We start from the raw sequence: 15359 nt of genomic DNA, 5'->3' as shown, positions 1-15359 counted from the left end.
ATAATTTTTTTGTTGTTGTTGGTTTTTGAGCTGTGTTTGTGTAAGAGAATTGTTTAAAGATCCAAAAGAGGATAAAATGGGGAAATGTAACAGTAAAAGTCAAACAAAAGAGGATCCTATTCCAAATATTCCTAACGTAAATTTTATGATTACTAATTATGGCATTACAGCTGTTTCACAGTTGCAGTTTTGGGTAAAAGAATGTGGTTTTCCAGAAAAAGGAAGCTTTAGCATGAGACAACTAGAACAACTCAAAGATAAGTTGCAAGAAAGAGAGAAACAGAGTAAGGGTAAAGAGAAAGATAAAGTTAAATGGGAAAGTTTTAACATGTGGTGGAGTGAAGCACAATGTAGGGCAAGAAAAACACAGGCAGGGATAGAGAAACGCTCATCTGTGTCTCAGTGTGTTAAAATGCAGCAGATCGACCCTGACTCCGACCAGGCGCCGCCAAGACAACTCCAACATCAGGCTGCTCCAGACGATGAAGGGGGTGCAGTAGGAGGACAGCAAGCAGCAATTGCTTTCCCAGCCGCACCGCCAGGCATCATGGTTCCACCAATCTACCCACCACTGCCGGACAGTTGCTTGACCTATTCTAGTTCAAGCCACACTAGAACTGAATTTAAGTATGGCTTTCCACCGCCATACCAGAATCCTAAAGGAGGACAGGATGTTCGTGCAGATCCAATAACACCATGGGAGGCTCATCTTCGTAACAGTTTTCTGCAAGGCATGATTCCAGCTATTGCTGACCAGATCAAACGCTCCTGTATTACATGGGAAACTGGTAAACTTCATGAGATTGAACAATATGCTGTCCATGCTGAAAAACTCCTCAATGATCAGCAAAAAGAAAATCTGCAAAACAAGCTGAACAACTCCATCTTGCTACACTCACAATGTTTCAGTCTACATTCAGAGGAGGCAGAGGAGGCAGAGGACGCGGTCGTGGCAGGGGCGTACGCAGAGGTGGTAGAGGGGGCCTGAACCGTCGCTTCAGAGACCCAGAAGCATGTTTCATTTGTGGAGAAAAAGGACATTGGTCACGTCAGTGTCCACAGCTGGAGGCTCAGTATGATTGACAGCTACAGGCGCCTGGGGAGGAGGAGGGGAAGACTGCAGCACCCACACTGGAGCCAGAGGAGACTCATCCTACCCAACAGAATGGTGAAAGTACCTCACACACACACAAAAACACTTTGACTGATTTTGACAAACTTTTGAATGCTATCACACACTTAGAAGGTGAACTATTGATTGATACAACTCCACTGACAGGCACATATGTAAAATATGACGACGAAGCGTATCTTAATTTGCCAACAATAGTTCTCACTATTCAGGGACAGGAACTTAAGTTTTTGGTTGATTCAGGAGCTACACATTCTGTGATTAAAACATCTAACCTTTCTCCAAAGCCAAAAATGAGTGGTAACTATGTACATTCAATAGGCGCAACAGGTCAAACAGTTAAAGAATGTTTTACTTATCCTTTAAGTTGTCAGGATGATTGTAGGGGACATTTCAAACATGCCTTTTTGCTATCAGATTGTTGTCCCATAAATCTTATGGGTAGAGATGTGATGTGTGCTTTGGGCATTTGTTTAGTTTCCACACCAGAGGGTGTTAAGATAAGGAGGCTCTCTGATCTTATTGCTCCTACTTCACACGTCTTTGTGAAGTACAGCCCACAAGCTCTGTTGTATGTTTATGAATGGAAACTTGTTCCTTCTGCAGTCACCTCAGTAAATCACACACTCATGCAAACAGCACATAAGGTCACAAACCAAACAGATACAGACTACATGCAGGAAGAAGATTTACATTGTACTGCTCATGTTCATGAAGGAAAGGATGAAGAGTATGAAAAACAATGGTTTAAAGAAAATCAGAAAACAGATAGAACAAATGACACTGCAACACATCTTTTGGACACAACATCGTTGTGCAGTCTCTGTTGCTAAACCTAAAACTGCAGCGTTTAAATCTAAATTTGAAACAATTTCGGATTTGGCTTTTCATAAACAATATGAATGTTATGATCCTAACTTTTTGTTTGATGTTCCTGGTTCATGGCCTCATGTCTCTCTTGCAAAACACAAGCATGATCACTGGCAGGACCTTGGTCCATGGGTTGAAAAATGTGTGTACAGAACTGATTGGAAACCAACTTCAGATCCTGATGTTCAATATAACTCTGACATGAAAGTTTATAGACGAAAGCTTTGTTGTATTGTTCATGCTGAAAGAACAGTTACTTTGGTACCTGATGATGAAACACACACACATAGTTGTTTTCCATTTCTTTCACACACACCAGTAGATATGCTCACACAACATCCAGTGTTACAAACAGTTCCTGACGGTCTTTGGGCTCAGGGTAAACATGATGTAGGCTTGATAAAAGGTATGGTACCTGTTACAGTTACTCCAAAGTCTGATTACAGGCCATGCCAACAACAATATCCACTGAAACAAGAAGCTATTGATGGTATTACTCCAGTCTTTGAATCATTATTAAAGGCAGGAGTAATTGTTCCATGTGAAAACTCTTCAGTAAGAACACCAATTTTTCCTGTAAGGAAAATTAGAGACGAAGGTCAACCTGAAGAATGGAGATTTGTGCAGGACTTGCAAGCAGTAAATGAAGCAGTCTATCAGAGGGCACCGGATGTTCCAAACCCTTATACCATTATGTCACAGGTCCCACCAGATAGCAAATGGTTTTCAGTGGTTGATTTAGCCAACGCCTTTTTCAGTGTTCCTGTACACAAAGACAGTCAGTTCTGGTTTGCTTTTTCATTTAAAGGGAAGAGTTATACTTTTACACGACTTTGTCAAGGTTTAAGTTCTAGTCCCACAATTTTTAATCAGGCTTTAAAAGACAGTTTGAGTTCATTAACATTAAGAAAGGGAAGTGCACTTCTACAATATGTTGATGACCTAATGGTCTGTTCGCCTACAAAAGAACAATGTGAGAAAGACACATTGCATCTGCTTAAACATTTAGCAGCTGAGGGTCACAAAGCTAACTTAGCAAAAATGCAGTTTGTTCAACAACAGGTTACATTTCTGGGTCATGTGATCACAGCAGAGGGCAAATCCCTCTCACCCAAAAGAGTTACTGCTATCCAAAATATTCCAAAACCTGTTACTAAAAAACAAGTGATGTCATTCTTAGGAATGTGTTCATATTGCAGATCATTTCTACCAAACTATTCAGTTTTGGAGGCTCCTTTGAGTGCAATTGCTCATGGTAAGAACCTGACTGCGCACAGCAAAGTGACATGGACGAATGAAGCTGACCAAGCATTCATGGACTTGAAGCTAGCTTTACAGACTACACCGACTTTAGGACTTCCTGATCCTAACAGACCTTTTACACAGACTGTTGACGGGAAAGGGGGCTGTATGACATCAGTGCTCCTACAGGAACATGGAGGTCGACAAAGACCAGTAGCTTATTTTTCTGCAAAGTTAGATCCTGTGGCAGCAGGATTACCCATATGTCTCAGAGCTGTAGCTGCAGCAGAAAAGGCTGTTATGGCCTCAAGAGACATTGTAGGTTACTCAGAGCTAACACTTTTGGTTCCGCATGCAGTTTCACTAATTTTGCTTGAGCAGAAAACAGCACACCTTTCTGCAGCACGTTGGCTTAGATATCACACTGTGTTATTAGACATGCCTAACATAACAGTTAAACGCTGTACTGTGCTTAACCCTGCTACTTTGTTGCCCACTGAGGATGATGGTGACCAGCATAACTGTGTCGCTGCAATTACTGAAGTATGTTCTCCTAGATGTGATTTACAGGAAACACCTTTGGACAATCCTGATTTGGTCCTTTTTGTGGATGGATCAGCTTCTCGCAATCCTGAGACAGGCAAAAATCAAGTTGGTTTTGCTGTGGTAACTTCTTTTGACACACTCATGTCTGCATCGTTACCGTCTAATTTATCAGCTCAAGCTGCTGAGTTGAAAGCTCTCATTGAAGCCTGTAAATTGGCAAAGGGCAAGTCTGTGACCATATACACAGATAGCAGATATGCATTTGGTGTCGTTCATGACTTTGGCACTTTATGGAAACACAGAAAGTTTTTGACATCCACAGGGAAGCCCATTGCTCATCATACACTTGTCTCGGACTTGCTTGATGCTATTCTCCTACCAAAACAGATAGCCGTCTGTAAATGTGATGCTCACACTAACAGTACTGATCCTGTTTCTCTTGGTAACGCTAGGGCGGATGCAGACGCCAAGGCCGCTGCTACACAGCCTGTTATCGCTCCTGTTTTCTTGCATGACTCTGATATACACACACCGGCAGCAGATTTAGGGGAGCTTCAGATGCAGGCCAAGCCAGCGGAAAAACAGGCATGGAAAAGATCAGGTTGCATTTTTAGACAAGGGGTATGGTACGGCCCCAATGACAAACCATGTTTACCTGCTCATTTTTTTCCATTTTATGCAAAGTTGACACATGGGAAGGATCATGTGTCAAAAGGGGGGATGGTGGCTACTATAGAACAACATTGGCATGCAAAAGGGTTTTCAATTTATTCACAAAATTTTTGTAAACGATGTGTAATCTGTTCCACAAAAAATGTAGGTAGAGGCCTTCAAGTAGAACAAGCAGCTCATCCTCCTCCAACCAGACCTTTTGAACACTTACAGATGGATTTCATTGAACTTTCCCCGAGTGGAGGAAAGAAGTACTGTCTGGTCATGGTTGATATGTTTTCTCGATGGATTGAAGTCTTTCCTACAAGCAAACAAGATGCACAAGCTGTGGCCAAAGCCTTAATCTCTGAAATTATTCCAAGATGGGGCATTCCAAACAGAATCGGTAGTGATAATGGTACACCATTTGTGAATGCAGCCCTTAAACAACTCAGCCAGTATTTAAGGTTTGATCTAAAGCGCCATTGTTCGTATCATACCGCTAGCGGGGGTGCTGTTGAACGCTTGAATGGTATCTTAAAAAACAAGCTTGCTAAGTGCTGTGAAGACACAGGTCTTCCTTGGACAAAAGCACTTCCTTTAGTTCTCATGCAGATGAGAGCTAGAGTAAGATCCAAACTAGGCTTAAGTCCCTTTGAAATTTTATTTGGTAGACCGCCAAATACAGGTATTGGCCCAGTACAAAAACAGCTTCCCTCAACTAGCCTCTGTGAGGATGAAATGTTAAGTTACTGTGCAAAACTCTCTTCTGTGTTATCTGACATCCATAAGCAGGTTAAGGACGCTCTTCCACAACCGGCACAGCATCCTCTTCATAATCTGCAACCCGGTGACTGGGTGGTGATCAAGGATTTCAGAAGGAAACACTGGAAGGCAAACAGGTGGAACGGACCGTTCCAGGTGCTCCTCACGACATACACAGCGGTGAAGGTCGCAGAGAGGGCAACGTGGGTGCACGCAAGCCACTGTAAGAGGGTTCCAGAACCATCCACAACAAACGTGGCGTGCTAACAGTGGTTAGTGTCACCAGCGAGGGAGCGGTTCTACACGCACCTCTGGTTAGTGTCCTGCTCAGTAGCCAAATCAAAGCTCCTTATCTGGGTGAAGCCTCAGGATTAGGGCGTACGAGGGCCTTCCCGCGTAAGCGTGAAATGCCTGCCCTTTGAGAGGGGTAAACCTCAACAAACAGAGAAAGAGTGGAGAGCTGGTAGCGGAGTTAGGAACTAGTCCAGTAGGATGCCACCATCACGCAGACCATGGCGCCTGTTCAGAGGACATGGGTGGAGCCAGAGGGGAGGCTTGTATGCAACTCTGCTGTTGGCATCTGTAATCATGATTCCATTTGTCATTTTCCAGCTACAACAGTTGCAAAATTTCACTAATAGCAATCTACAAGTTATCTCTGGCATTCAAAACCTGTCTAGAAAACAGAGAGAAATTCCATATCTGAAAAAGTTTAATTTATGGACTTCATGGCTGAATTTCAGCGCCAGACAGGTTTTTCCCTTAAATGTTTCATGTTACGCTTGTTCCCCCGCACGACCTACCTTATACACTGTAGGTATTCCCTTTGAAACAGAGGATTGTATTTCAAATTCAACAACCTTGTGTCGAAAAGATTGTTTGTTGGCTAGAGGTGTAGAGAATTATACATCGGTATGGAACAACTGTAAGATGGAACCTGAGGTGGGCAAGCTGCCTTTTCCTGAAAGCCCACCACCCATTTTGGAAAACACCCGAATTGTTTGTTATCATCGCCCTAAAGGTAAAACCTTTGTGGGTAATTGGACAGGACTTTGTAGTTATATAGTCAATATTAATATCATCTACCCCTTAAGACCACTTACACTAGCAGAGAATCAACAGTTAGCACATTTTATGTGGCTGAAAGTGCAGACACTTCCAGTACCAGATGTGTTTTGGCTTTGTGGTGACAACAAACTCCGTTCAGTTCTTCCTTATGACTGGACTGGTCTCTGTGCACATGTAATGCTTGCACAACAGATGTTTTTAGTTAAACAGGAGGCCTTATTAGAGGTAGCATTTACTTCTAAACGTACAAAGAGATCTATAAATGATGAGATTCTAGGTTTTGATCCAAATGTTTACATAGATTCAATAGGGATCCCCAGAGGAATCCCGAATGAGTTTAAAGCAAGAAACTCAGTTGCTGCAGGTTTCACTTCTTTGATTCCTTTCTTTGGATCTATGATTGAAACTAACAAAAATACTGAGTGGATCAATTATCTGTACTACAATCAACAGCGACTGGCAAACAACACCAGGGATGCATTCAAAGCCTTAGGGGAGCAGGTCCATGCTACTACGCAGATGGCATGGCAAAACCGCATGGCTTTGGATATGCTCCTGGCTCACCAAGGAGGGGTGTGTCATATGTTTGGAGATAGTTGTTGTACTTTCATCCCTAACAACACTGCCCCTAAAGGAACCTTTTCAAAGGCGTTGAATAGGTTGGAAATCCTGGCAGACGAAATGAAGAATAATGCAGTAACTGATGTCTGGATAGTGGACTGGTTTGATCAGATGTTCGGCAAATGGAAATCTGTCATAGTTTCAGTGTTGACTGCCATTATTGTTGTATTTGCATCTTTTGTATTGATAGGTTGCTGTCTTATTCCTTGTGTTCGTGGGTTAGTTGTACGTACTATAGAAAAATCCGTCTCTCACCAAATGATGCAGCTCACAGAGTATGATCCGCTTTTAAATTGTACAGAAACAGATGACATACCAGATCTGTATCCTATTACAGGTTGGATTCCACCTGGAGATCCAAATGTTTCAGATGAAGAAAATGTTTAAATGTATTATTGGAATCTGTTATTGATTGTTTTGACCTGAAGTTTATGACGAGATGTTTTGAAATCTTTTGAATTAATGTCTCTGATGTATTTTCTCTCTAGGGTTTTTTATATATACTACAAAATAGTTTTTGATGTTTTAGGTATAGGTATTGTGTTTTATTTTTCATGATGTATTTTTCTATTTCCTGTTGTCTGTAAAAGGACAAAAAGGGGGGAATTGTGGTGGGAAAAATACAGACATGATAGTATGTTGTTCTTGCTTTGATCAGAAGCTAGAAACATTCACACATACCAAACCTCCTGTGATTTGCATATTGTTATCTGTTCCCATGGCTGAGGAGCAGACCATAAGGTGAGAAGTCAGGAAGGTGACCAGGAAGCAAGAGGTGATAAGAAACTCTCTTGTTTGTCTTACAGTTCTTTGAAGATGCTTAATGATGTGTTAATACTATTCTCTGAAGAGGATAAGTAACGTGTTGTATCTTCACTCTGGGTCAGTTGAGCAGACCTTGTCTCGGTTGTTAGATCACTCTGCCATCTGACCGCTTTGCAAAGCTTACTGAAGGCCGGAATAAAGCTCACAAAGACAAACCGTTGTTGTTTGAGTCTATCATTTCCAGATTTCCACCACAGCCCGATCTCGTCCGATCTCGGAAGCTAAGCAGGGTCGGGCCTGGTTAGTACTTGGATGGGAGACCGCCTGGGAATACCAGGTGCTGTAAGCTTTTTTGCCCCAGCCCTGCAGCAGGCTGCCAAATACATACAAGTGGCCGTTTGGCACATGCAACTGTCGCTTACGGCCATACCACCCTGAGCGCGCCCGATCTCGTCCGATCTCGGAAGCTAAGCAGGGTCGGGCCTGGTTAGTACTTGGATGGGAGACCGCCTGGGAATACCAGGTGCTGTAAGCTTTTTTCCCCAGCCCTGCAGCAGGCTGCCAAATACATACAAGTGGCCGTTTGGCACATGCAACTGTCGCTTACGGCCATACCACCCTGAGCGCGCCCGATCTCGTCCGATCTCGGAAGCTAAGCAGGGTCGGGCCTGGTTAGTACTTGGATGGGAGACCGCCTGGGAATACCAGGTGCTGTAAGCTTTTTTGCCCCAGCCCTGCAGCAGGCTGCCAAATACATACAAGTGGCCGTTTGGCACATGCAACTGTCGCTTACGGCCATACCACCCTGAGCGCGCCCGATCTCGTCCGATCTCGGAAGCTAAGCAGGGTCGGGCCTGGTTAGTACTTGGATGGGAGACCGCCTGGGAATACCAGGTGCTGTAAGCTTTTTGCCCCAGCCCTGCAGCAGGCTGCCAAATACATACAAGTGGCCGTTTGGCACACGCAACTGTCGCTTACGGCCATACCACCCTGAGCGCGCCCGATCTCGTCCGATCTCGGTAGCTAAGCAGGGTCGGGCCTGGTTAGTACTTGGATGGGAGACCGCCTGGGAATACCAGGTGCTGTAAGCTTTTTTGCCCCAGCCCTGCAGCAGGCTGCCAAATACATACAAGTGGCCGTTTGGCACATGCAACTGTCGCTTACGGCCATACCACCCTGAGCGCGCCCGATCTCGTCCGATCTCGGAAGCTAAGCAGGGTCGGGCCTGGTTAGTACTTGGATGGGAGACCGCCTGGGAATACCAGGTGCTGTAAGCTTTTTGCCCCAGCCCTGCAGCAGGCTGCCAAATACATACAAGTGGCCGTTTGGCACATGCAACTGTCGCTTACGGCCATACCACCCTGAGCGCGCCCGATCTCGTCCGATCTCGGAAGCTAAGCAGGGTCGGGCCTGGTTAGTACTTGGATGGGAGACCGCCTGGGAATACCAGGTGCTGTAAGCTTTTTTGCCCCAGCCCTGCAGCAGGCTGCCAAATACATACAAGTGGCCGTTTGGCACATGCAACTGTCGCTTACGGCCATACCACCCTGAGCGCGCCCGATCTCGTCCGATCTCGGAAGCTAAGCAGGGTCGGGCCTGGTTAGTACTTGGATGGGAGACCGCCTGGGAATACCAGGTGCTGTAAGCTTTTTGCCCCAGCCCTGCAGCAGGCTGCCAAATACATACAAGTGGCCGTTTGGCACATGCAACTGTCGCTTACGGCCATACCACCCTGAGCGCGCCCGATCTCGTCCGATCTCGGAAGCTAAGCAGGGTCGGGCCTGGTTAGTACTTGGATGGGAGACCGCCTGGGAATACCAGGTGCTGTAAGCTTTTTTGCCCCAGCCCTGCAGCAGGCTGCCAAATACATACAAGTGGCCGTTTGGCACATGCAACTGTCGCTTACGGCCATACCACCCTGAGCGCGCCCGATCTCGTCCGATCTCGGAAGCTAAGCAGGGTCGGGCCTGGTTAGTACTTGGATGGGAGACCGCCTGGGAATACCAGGTGCTGTAAGCTTTTTGCCCCAGCCCTGCAGCAGGCTGCCAAATACATACAAGTGGCCGTTTGGCACATGCAACTGTCGCTTACGGCCATACCACCCTGAGCGCGCCCGATCTCGTCCGATCTCGGAAGCTAAGCAGGGTCGGGCCTGGTTAGTACTTGGATGGGAGACCGCCTGGGAATACCAGGTGCTGTAAGCTTTTTTGCCCCAGCCCTGCAGCAGGCTGCCAAATACATACAAGTGGCCGTTTGGCACATGCAACTGTCGCTTACGGCCATACCACCCTGAGCGCGCCCGATCTCGTCCGATCTCGGAAGCTAAGCAGGGTCGGGCCTGGTTAGTACTTGGATGGGAGACCGCCTGGGAATACCAGGTGCTGTAAGCTTTTTGCCCCAGCCCTGCAGCAGGCTGCCAAATACATACAAGTGGCCGTTTGGCACATGCAACTGTCGCTTACGGCCATACCACCCTGAGCGCGCCCGATCTCGTCCGATCTCGGAAGCTAAGCAGGGTCGGGCCTGGTTAGTACTTGGATGGGAGACCGCCTGGGAATACCAGGTGCTGTAAGCTTTTTGCCCCAGCCCTGCAGCAGGCTGCCAAATACATACAAGTGGCCGTTTGGCACATGCAACTGTCGCTTACGGCCATACCACCCTGAGCGCGCCCGATCTCGTCCGATCTCGGAAGCTAAGCAGGGTCGGGCCTGGTTAGTACTTGGATGGGAGACCGCCTGGGAATACCAGGTGCTGTAAGCTTTTTGCCCCAGCCCAGCAGCAGGCTGCCAAATACATACAAGTGGCCGTTTGGCACATGCAACTGTCGCTTACGGCCATACCACCCTGAGCGCGCCCGATCTCGTCCGATCTCGGAAGCTAAGCAGGGTCGGGCCTGGTTAGTACTTGGATGGGAGACCGCCTGGGAATACCAGGTGCTGTAAGCTTTTTGCCCCAGCCCTGCAGCAGGCTGCCAAATACATACAAGTGGCCGTTTGGCACATGCAACTGTCGCTTACGGCCATACCACCCTGAGCGCGCCCGATCTCGTCCGATCTCGGAAGCTAAGCAGGGTCGGGCCTGGTTAGTACTTGGATGGGAGACCGCCTGGGAATACCAGGTGCTGTAAGCTTTTTTGCCCCAGCCCTGCAGCAGGCTGCCAAATACATACAAGTGGCCGTTTGGCACATGCAACTGTCGCTTACGGCCATACCACCCTGAGCGCGCCCGATCTCGTCCGATCTCGGAAGCTAAGCAGGGTCGGGCCTGGTTAGTACTTGGATGGGAGACCGCCTGGGAATACCAGGTGCTGTAAGCTTTTTGCCCCAGCCCAGCAGCAGGCTGCCAAATACATACAAGTGGCCGTTTGGCACATGCAACTGTCGCTTACGGCCATACCACCCTGAGCGCGCCCGATCTCGACCGATCTCGGAAGCTAAGCAGGGTCGGGCCTGGTTAGTACTTGGATGGGAGACCGCCTGGGAATACCAGGTGCTGTAAGCTTTTTTGCCCCAGCCCTGCAGCAGGCTGCCAAATACATACAAGTGGCCGTTTGGCACATGCAACTGTCGCTTACGGCCATACCACCCTGAGCGCGCCCGATCTCGTCCGATCTCGGAAGCTAAGCAGGGTCGGGCCTGGTTAGTACTTGGATGGGAGACCGCCTGGGAATACCAGGTGCTGTAAGCTTTTTGCCCCAGCCCTGCAGCAGGCTGCCAAATACATACAAGTGGCCGTTTGGCACATGCAACTGTCGCTTACGGCCATACCACCCTGAGCGCGCCCGATCTCGTCCGATCTCGGAAGCTAAGCAGGGTCGGGCCTGGTTAGTACTTGGATGGGAGACCGCCTGGGAATACCAGGTGCTGTAAGCTTTTTGCCCCAGCCCTGCAGCAGGCTGCCAAATACATACAAGTGGCCGTTTGGCACATGCAACTGTCGCTTACGGCCATACCACCCTGAGCGCGCCCGATCTCGTCCGATCTCGGAAGCTAAGCAGGGTCGGGCCTGGTTAGTACTTGGATGGGAGACCGCCTGGGAATACCAGGTGCTGTAAGCTTTTTGCCCCAGCCCTGCAGCAGGCTGCCAAATACATACAAGTGGCCGTTTGGCACATGCAACTGTCGCTTACGGCCATACCACCCTGAGCGCGCCCGATCTCGTCCGATCTCGGAAGCTAAGCAGGGTCGGGCCTGGTTAGTACTTGGATGGGAGACCGCCTGGGAATACCAGGTGCTGTAAGCTTTTTGCCCCAGCCCTGCAGCAGGCTGCCAAATACATACAAGTGGCCGTTTGGCACATGCAACTGTCGCTTACGGCCATACCACCCTGAGCGCGCCCGATCTCGTCCGATCTCGGAAGCTAAGCAGGGTCGGGCCTGGTTAGTACTTGGATGGGAGACCGCCTGGGAATACCAGGTGCTGTAAGCTTTTTGCCCCAGCCCAGCAGCAGGCTGCCAAATACATACAAGTGGCCGTTTGGCACATGCAACTGTCGCTTACGGCCATACCACCCTGAGCGCGCCCGATCTCGTCCGATCTCGGAAGCTAAGCAGGGTCGGGCCTGGTTAGTACTTGGATGGGAGACCGCCTGGGAATACCAGGTGCTGTAAGCTTTTTGCCCCAGCCCTGCAGCAGGCTGCCAAATACATACAAGTGGCCGTTTGGCACATGCAACTGTCGCTTACGGCCATACCACCCTGAGCGCGCCCGATCTCGTCCGATCTCGGAAGCTAAGCAGGGTCGGGCCTGGTTAGTACTTGGATGGGAGACCGCCTGGGAATACCAGGTGCTGTAAGCTTTTTTGCCCCAGCCCTGCAGCAGGCTGCCAAATACATACAAGTGGCCGTTTGGCACATGCAACTGTCGCTTACGGCCATACCACCCTGAGCGCGCCCGATCTCGTCCGATCTCGGAAGCTAAGCAGGGTCGGGCCTGGTTAGTACTTGGATGGGAGACCGCCTGGGAATACCAGGTGCTGTAAGCTTTTTGCCCCAGCCCTGCAGCAGGCTGCCAAATACATACAAGTGGCCGTTTGGCACATGCAACTGTCGCTTACGGCCATACCACCCTGAGCGCGCCCGATCTCGTCCGATCTCGGAAGCTAAGCAGGGTCGGGCCTGGTTAGTACTTGGATGGGAGACCGCCTGGGAATACCAGGTGCTGTAAGCTTTTTTGCCCCAGCCCTGCAGCAGGCTGCCAAATACATACAAGTGGCCGTTTGGCACATGCAACTGTCGCTTACGGCCATACCACCCTGAGCGCGCCCGATCTCGTCCGATCTCGGAAGCTAAGCAGGGTCGGGCCTGGTTAGTACTTGGATGGGAGACCGCCTGGGAATACCAGGTGCTGTAAGCTTTTTGCCCCAGCCCAGCAGCAGGCTGCCAAATACATACAAGTGGCCGTTTGGCACATGCAACTGTCGCTTACGGCCATACCACCCTGAGCGCGCCCGATCTCGTCCGATCTCGGAAGCTAAGCAGGGTCGGGCCTGGTTAGTACTTGGATGGGAGACCGCCTGGGAATACCAGGTGCTGTAAGCTTTTTGCCCCAGCCCTGCAGCAGGCTGCCAAATACATACAAGTGGCCGTTTGGCACATGCAACTGTCGCTTACGGCCATACCACCCTGAGCGCGCCCGATCTCGTCCGATCTCGGAAGCTAAGCAGGGTCGGGCCTGGTTAGTACTTGGATGGGAGACCGCCTGGGAATACCAGGTGCTGTAAGCTTTTTGCCCCAGCCCTGCAGCAGGCTGCCAAATACATACAAGTGGCCGTTTGGCACATGCAACTGTCGCTTACGGCCATACCACCCTGAGCGCGCCCGATCTCGTCCGATCTCGGAAGCTAAGCAGGGTCGGGCCTGGTTAGTACTTGGATGGGAGACCGCCTGGGAATACCAGGTGCTGTAAGCTTTTTTGCCCCAGCCCTGCAGCAGGCTGCCAAATACATACAAGTGGCCGTTTGGCACATGCAACTGTCGCTTACGGCCATACCACCCTGAGCGCGCCCGATCTCGTCCGATCTCGGAAGCTAAGCAGGGTCGGGCCTGGTTAGTACTTGGATGGGAGACCGCCTGGGAATACCAGGTGCTGTAAGCTTTTTGCCCCAGCCCAGCACCAGGCTGCCAAATACATACAAGTGGCCGTTTGGCACATGCAACTGTCGCTTACGGCCATACCACCCTGAGCGCGCCCGATCTCGTCCGATCTCGGAAGCTAAGCAGGGTCGGGCCTGGTTAGTACTTGGATGGGAGACCGCCTGGGAATACCAGGTGCTGTAAGCCTTTTTGCCCCAGCCCTGCAGCAGGCTGCCAAATACATACAAGTGGCCGTTTGGCACATGCAACTGTCGCTTACGGCCATACCACCCTGAGCGCGCCCGATCTCGTCCGATCTCGGAAGCTAAGCAGGGTCGGGCCTGGTTAGTACTTGGATGGGAGACCGCCTGGGAATACCAGGTGCTGTAAGCTTTTTTGCCCCAGCCCTGCAGCAGGCTGCCAAATACATACAAGTGGCCGTTTGGCACATGCAACTGTCGCTTACGGCCATACCACCCTGAGCGCGCCCGATCTCGTCCGATCTCGGAAGCTAAGCAGGGTCGGGCCTGGTTAGTACTTGGATGGGAGACCGCCTGGGAATACCAGGTGCTGTAAGCTTTTTGGCCCCAGCCCTGCAGCAGGCTGCCAAATACATACAAGTGGCCGTTTGGCACATGCAACTGTCGCTTACGGCCATACCACCCTGAGCGCGCCCGATCTCGTCCGATCTCGGAAGCTAAGCAGGGTCGGGCCTGGTTAGTACTTGGATGGGAGACCGCCTGGGAATACCAGGTGCTGTAAGCTTTTTGCCCCAGCCCTGCAGCAGGCTGCCAAATACATACAAGTGGCCGTTTGGCACATGCAACTGTCGCTTACGGCCATACCACCCTGAGCGCGCCCGATCTCGTCCGATCTCGGAAGCTAAGCAGGGTCGGGCCTGGTTAGTACTTGGATGGGAGACCGCCTGGGAATACCAGGTGCTGTAAGCTTTTTGCCCCAGCCCTGCAGCAGGCTGCCAAATACATACAAGTGGCCGTTTGGCACATGCAACTGTCGCTTACGGCCATACCACCCTGAGCGCGCCCGATCTCGTCCGATCTCGGAAGCTAAGCAGGGTCGGGCCTGGTTAGTACTTGGATGGGAGACCGCCTGGGAATACCAGGTGCTGTAAGCTTTTTGCCCCAGCCCTGCAGCAGGCTGCCAAATACATACAAGTGGCCGTTTGGCACATGCAACTGTCGCTTACGGCCATACCACCCTGAGCGCGCCCGATCTCGTCCGATCTCGGAAGCTAAGCAGGGTCGGGCCTGGTTAGTACTTGGATGGGAGACCGCCTGGGAATACCAGGTGCTGTAAGCTTTTTGCCCCAGCCCTGCAGCAGGCTGCCAAATACATACAAGTGGCCGTTTGGCACATGCAACTGTCGCTTACGGCCATACCACCCTGAGCGCGCCCGATCTCGTCCGATCTCGGAAGCTAAGCAGGGTCGGGCCTGGTTAGTACTTGGATGGGAGACCGCCTGGGAATACCAGGTGCTGTAAGCTTTTTGCCCCAGCCCTGCAGCAGGCTGCCAAATACATACAAGTGGCCGTTTGGCACATGCAACTGTCGCTTACGGCCATACCACCCTGAGCGCGCCCGATCTCGTCCGATCTCGGAAGCTAA

At 49.9% G+C, this 15359-nt stretch overlaps 39 non-coding genes across 39 annotated transcripts; all 39 read left to right on the top strand.

Moving 5' to 3' along the window:
* Positions 1–8076: 8076 nt before the first annotated feature.
* On the top strand, positions 8077–8195 carry LOC117824776. The gene has a single exon (XR_004633704.1). It is a non-coding gene; the product is annotated as a 5S ribosomal RNA (ribosomal RNA).
* A 66-nt stretch (positions 8196–8261) lies between these two features.
* On the top strand, positions 8262–8380 carry LOC117824775. The gene has a single exon (XR_004633703.1). It is a non-coding gene; the product is annotated as a 5S ribosomal RNA (ribosomal RNA).
* A 67-nt stretch (positions 8381–8447) lies between these two features.
* Positions 8448–8566, top strand: LOC117824773. The gene has a single exon (XR_004633701.1). It is a non-coding gene; the product is annotated as a 5S ribosomal RNA (ribosomal RNA).
* A 66-nt stretch (positions 8567–8632) lies between these two features.
* On the top strand, positions 8633–8751 carry LOC117824724. The gene has a single exon (XR_004633657.1). It is a non-coding gene; the product is annotated as a 5S ribosomal RNA (ribosomal RNA).
* A 67-nt stretch (positions 8752–8818) lies between these two features.
* On the top strand, positions 8819–8937 carry LOC117824772. Its single transcript, XR_004633700.1, has one exon. It is a non-coding gene; the product is annotated as a 5S ribosomal RNA (ribosomal RNA).
* Positions 8938–9003: 66 nt separating this feature from the next.
* Positions 9004–9122, top strand: LOC117824771. Its single transcript, XR_004633699.1, has one exon. It is a non-coding gene; the product is annotated as a 5S ribosomal RNA (ribosomal RNA).
* Positions 9123–9189: 67 nt separating this feature from the next.
* On the top strand, positions 9190–9308 carry LOC117824770. Its single transcript, XR_004633698.1, has one exon. It is a non-coding gene; the product is annotated as a 5S ribosomal RNA (ribosomal RNA).
* A 66-nt stretch (positions 9309–9374) lies between these two features.
* Positions 9375–9493, top strand: LOC117824769. The gene has a single exon (XR_004633697.1). It is a non-coding gene; the product is annotated as a 5S ribosomal RNA (ribosomal RNA).
* Positions 9494–9560: 67 nt separating this feature from the next.
* Positions 9561–9679, top strand: LOC117824768. Its single transcript, XR_004633696.1, has one exon. It is a non-coding gene; the product is annotated as a 5S ribosomal RNA (ribosomal RNA).
* A 66-nt stretch (positions 9680–9745) lies between these two features.
* Positions 9746–9864, top strand: LOC117824767. Its single transcript, XR_004633695.1, has one exon. It is a non-coding gene; the product is annotated as a 5S ribosomal RNA (ribosomal RNA).
* A 67-nt stretch (positions 9865–9931) lies between these two features.
* On the top strand, positions 9932–10050 carry LOC117824765. The gene has a single exon (XR_004633694.1). It is a non-coding gene; the product is annotated as a 5S ribosomal RNA (ribosomal RNA).
* Positions 10051–10116: 66 nt separating this feature from the next.
* LOC117824764 lies at positions 10117–10235 on the top strand. The gene has a single exon (XR_004633693.1). It is a non-coding gene; the product is annotated as a 5S ribosomal RNA (ribosomal RNA).
* Positions 10236–10301: 66 nt separating this feature from the next.
* On the top strand, positions 10302–10420 carry LOC117824763. The gene has a single exon (XR_004633692.1). It is a non-coding gene; the product is annotated as a 5S ribosomal RNA (ribosomal RNA).
* A 66-nt stretch (positions 10421–10486) lies between these two features.
* Positions 10487–10605, top strand: LOC117824761. The gene has a single exon (XR_004633690.1). It is a non-coding gene; the product is annotated as a 5S ribosomal RNA (ribosomal RNA).
* A 66-nt stretch (positions 10606–10671) lies between these two features.
* On the top strand, positions 10672–10790 carry LOC117824760. Its single transcript, XR_004633689.1, has one exon. It is a non-coding gene; the product is annotated as a 5S ribosomal RNA (ribosomal RNA).
* Positions 10791–10857: 67 nt separating this feature from the next.
* Positions 10858–10976, top strand: LOC117824759. Its single transcript, XR_004633688.1, has one exon. It is a non-coding gene; the product is annotated as a 5S ribosomal RNA (ribosomal RNA).
* Positions 10977–11042: 66 nt separating this feature from the next.
* On the top strand, positions 11043–11161 carry LOC117824726. Its single transcript, XR_004633659.1, has one exon. It is a non-coding gene; the product is annotated as a 5S ribosomal RNA (ribosomal RNA).
* Positions 11162–11228: 67 nt separating this feature from the next.
* LOC117824758 lies at positions 11229–11347 on the top strand. Its single transcript, XR_004633687.1, has one exon. It is a non-coding gene; the product is annotated as a 5S ribosomal RNA (ribosomal RNA).
* Positions 11348–11413: 66 nt separating this feature from the next.
* Positions 11414–11532, top strand: LOC117824757. The gene has a single exon (XR_004633686.1). It is a non-coding gene; the product is annotated as a 5S ribosomal RNA (ribosomal RNA).
* Positions 11533–11598: 66 nt separating this feature from the next.
* LOC117824756 lies at positions 11599–11717 on the top strand. Its single transcript, XR_004633685.1, has one exon. It is a non-coding gene; the product is annotated as a 5S ribosomal RNA (ribosomal RNA).
* A 66-nt stretch (positions 11718–11783) lies between these two features.
* LOC117824755 lies at positions 11784–11902 on the top strand. Its single transcript, XR_004633684.1, has one exon. It is a non-coding gene; the product is annotated as a 5S ribosomal RNA (ribosomal RNA).
* Positions 11903–11968: 66 nt separating this feature from the next.
* Positions 11969–12087, top strand: LOC117824754. The gene has a single exon (XR_004633683.1). It is a non-coding gene; the product is annotated as a 5S ribosomal RNA (ribosomal RNA).
* Positions 12088–12153: 66 nt separating this feature from the next.
* LOC117824753 lies at positions 12154–12272 on the top strand. Its single transcript, XR_004633682.1, has one exon. It is a non-coding gene; the product is annotated as a 5S ribosomal RNA (ribosomal RNA).
* Positions 12273–12338: 66 nt separating this feature from the next.
* LOC117824752 lies at positions 12339–12457 on the top strand. The gene has a single exon (XR_004633681.1). It is a non-coding gene; the product is annotated as a 5S ribosomal RNA (ribosomal RNA).
* Positions 12458–12524: 67 nt separating this feature from the next.
* LOC117824749 lies at positions 12525–12643 on the top strand. Its single transcript, XR_004633679.1, has one exon. It is a non-coding gene; the product is annotated as a 5S ribosomal RNA (ribosomal RNA).
* Positions 12644–12709: 66 nt separating this feature from the next.
* LOC117824748 lies at positions 12710–12828 on the top strand. The gene has a single exon (XR_004633678.1). It is a non-coding gene; the product is annotated as a 5S ribosomal RNA (ribosomal RNA).
* Positions 12829–12895: 67 nt separating this feature from the next.
* On the top strand, positions 12896–13014 carry LOC117824747. The gene has a single exon (XR_004633677.1). It is a non-coding gene; the product is annotated as a 5S ribosomal RNA (ribosomal RNA).
* Positions 13015–13080: 66 nt separating this feature from the next.
* LOC117824746 lies at positions 13081–13199 on the top strand. Its single transcript, XR_004633676.1, has one exon. It is a non-coding gene; the product is annotated as a 5S ribosomal RNA (ribosomal RNA).
* A 66-nt stretch (positions 13200–13265) lies between these two features.
* On the top strand, positions 13266–13384 carry LOC117824745. The gene has a single exon (XR_004633675.1). It is a non-coding gene; the product is annotated as a 5S ribosomal RNA (ribosomal RNA).
* A 66-nt stretch (positions 13385–13450) lies between these two features.
* On the top strand, positions 13451–13569 carry LOC117824744. Its single transcript, XR_004633674.1, has one exon. It is a non-coding gene; the product is annotated as a 5S ribosomal RNA (ribosomal RNA).
* A 67-nt stretch (positions 13570–13636) lies between these two features.
* Positions 13637–13755, top strand: LOC117824739. Its single transcript, XR_004633669.1, has one exon. It is a non-coding gene; the product is annotated as a 5S ribosomal RNA (ribosomal RNA).
* A 66-nt stretch (positions 13756–13821) lies between these two features.
* On the top strand, positions 13822–13940 carry LOC117824700. Its single transcript, XR_004633634.1, has one exon. It is a non-coding gene; the product is annotated as a 5S ribosomal RNA (ribosomal RNA).
* A 67-nt stretch (positions 13941–14007) lies between these two features.
* On the top strand, positions 14008–14126 carry LOC117824730. Its single transcript, XR_004633663.1, has one exon. It is a non-coding gene; the product is annotated as a 5S ribosomal RNA (ribosomal RNA).
* Positions 14127–14193: 67 nt separating this feature from the next.
* Positions 14194–14312, top strand: LOC117824719. Its single transcript, XR_004633652.1, has one exon. It is a non-coding gene; the product is annotated as a 5S ribosomal RNA (ribosomal RNA).
* Positions 14313–14379: 67 nt separating this feature from the next.
* LOC117824706 lies at positions 14380–14498 on the top strand. Its single transcript, XR_004633640.1, has one exon. It is a non-coding gene; the product is annotated as a 5S ribosomal RNA (ribosomal RNA).
* Positions 14499–14564: 66 nt separating this feature from the next.
* Positions 14565–14683, top strand: LOC117824786. The gene has a single exon (XR_004633713.1). It is a non-coding gene; the product is annotated as a 5S ribosomal RNA (ribosomal RNA).
* Positions 14684–14749: 66 nt separating this feature from the next.
* On the top strand, positions 14750–14868 carry LOC117824774. Its single transcript, XR_004633702.1, has one exon. It is a non-coding gene; the product is annotated as a 5S ribosomal RNA (ribosomal RNA).
* A 66-nt stretch (positions 14869–14934) lies between these two features.
* Positions 14935–15053, top strand: LOC117824762. Its single transcript, XR_004633691.1, has one exon. It is a non-coding gene; the product is annotated as a 5S ribosomal RNA (ribosomal RNA).
* A 66-nt stretch (positions 15054–15119) lies between these two features.
* On the top strand, positions 15120–15238 carry LOC117824751. Its single transcript, XR_004633680.1, has one exon. It is a non-coding gene; the product is annotated as a 5S ribosomal RNA (ribosomal RNA).
* Positions 15239–15359: the final 121 nt, after the last annotated feature.

This window comes from Notolabrus celidotus, chromosome 13 (assembly GCF_009762535.1).
Source record: "Notolabrus celidotus isolate fNotCel1 chromosome 13, fNotCel1.pri, whole genome shotgun sequence".
Lineage (NCBI taxonomy): Eukaryota > Metazoa > Chordata > Actinopteri > Labriformes > Labridae > Notolabrus > Notolabrus celidotus.
Note: the sequence above shows the minus strand (reverse complement) of the source record. Positions and strands in the feature narration are given on the sequence as shown.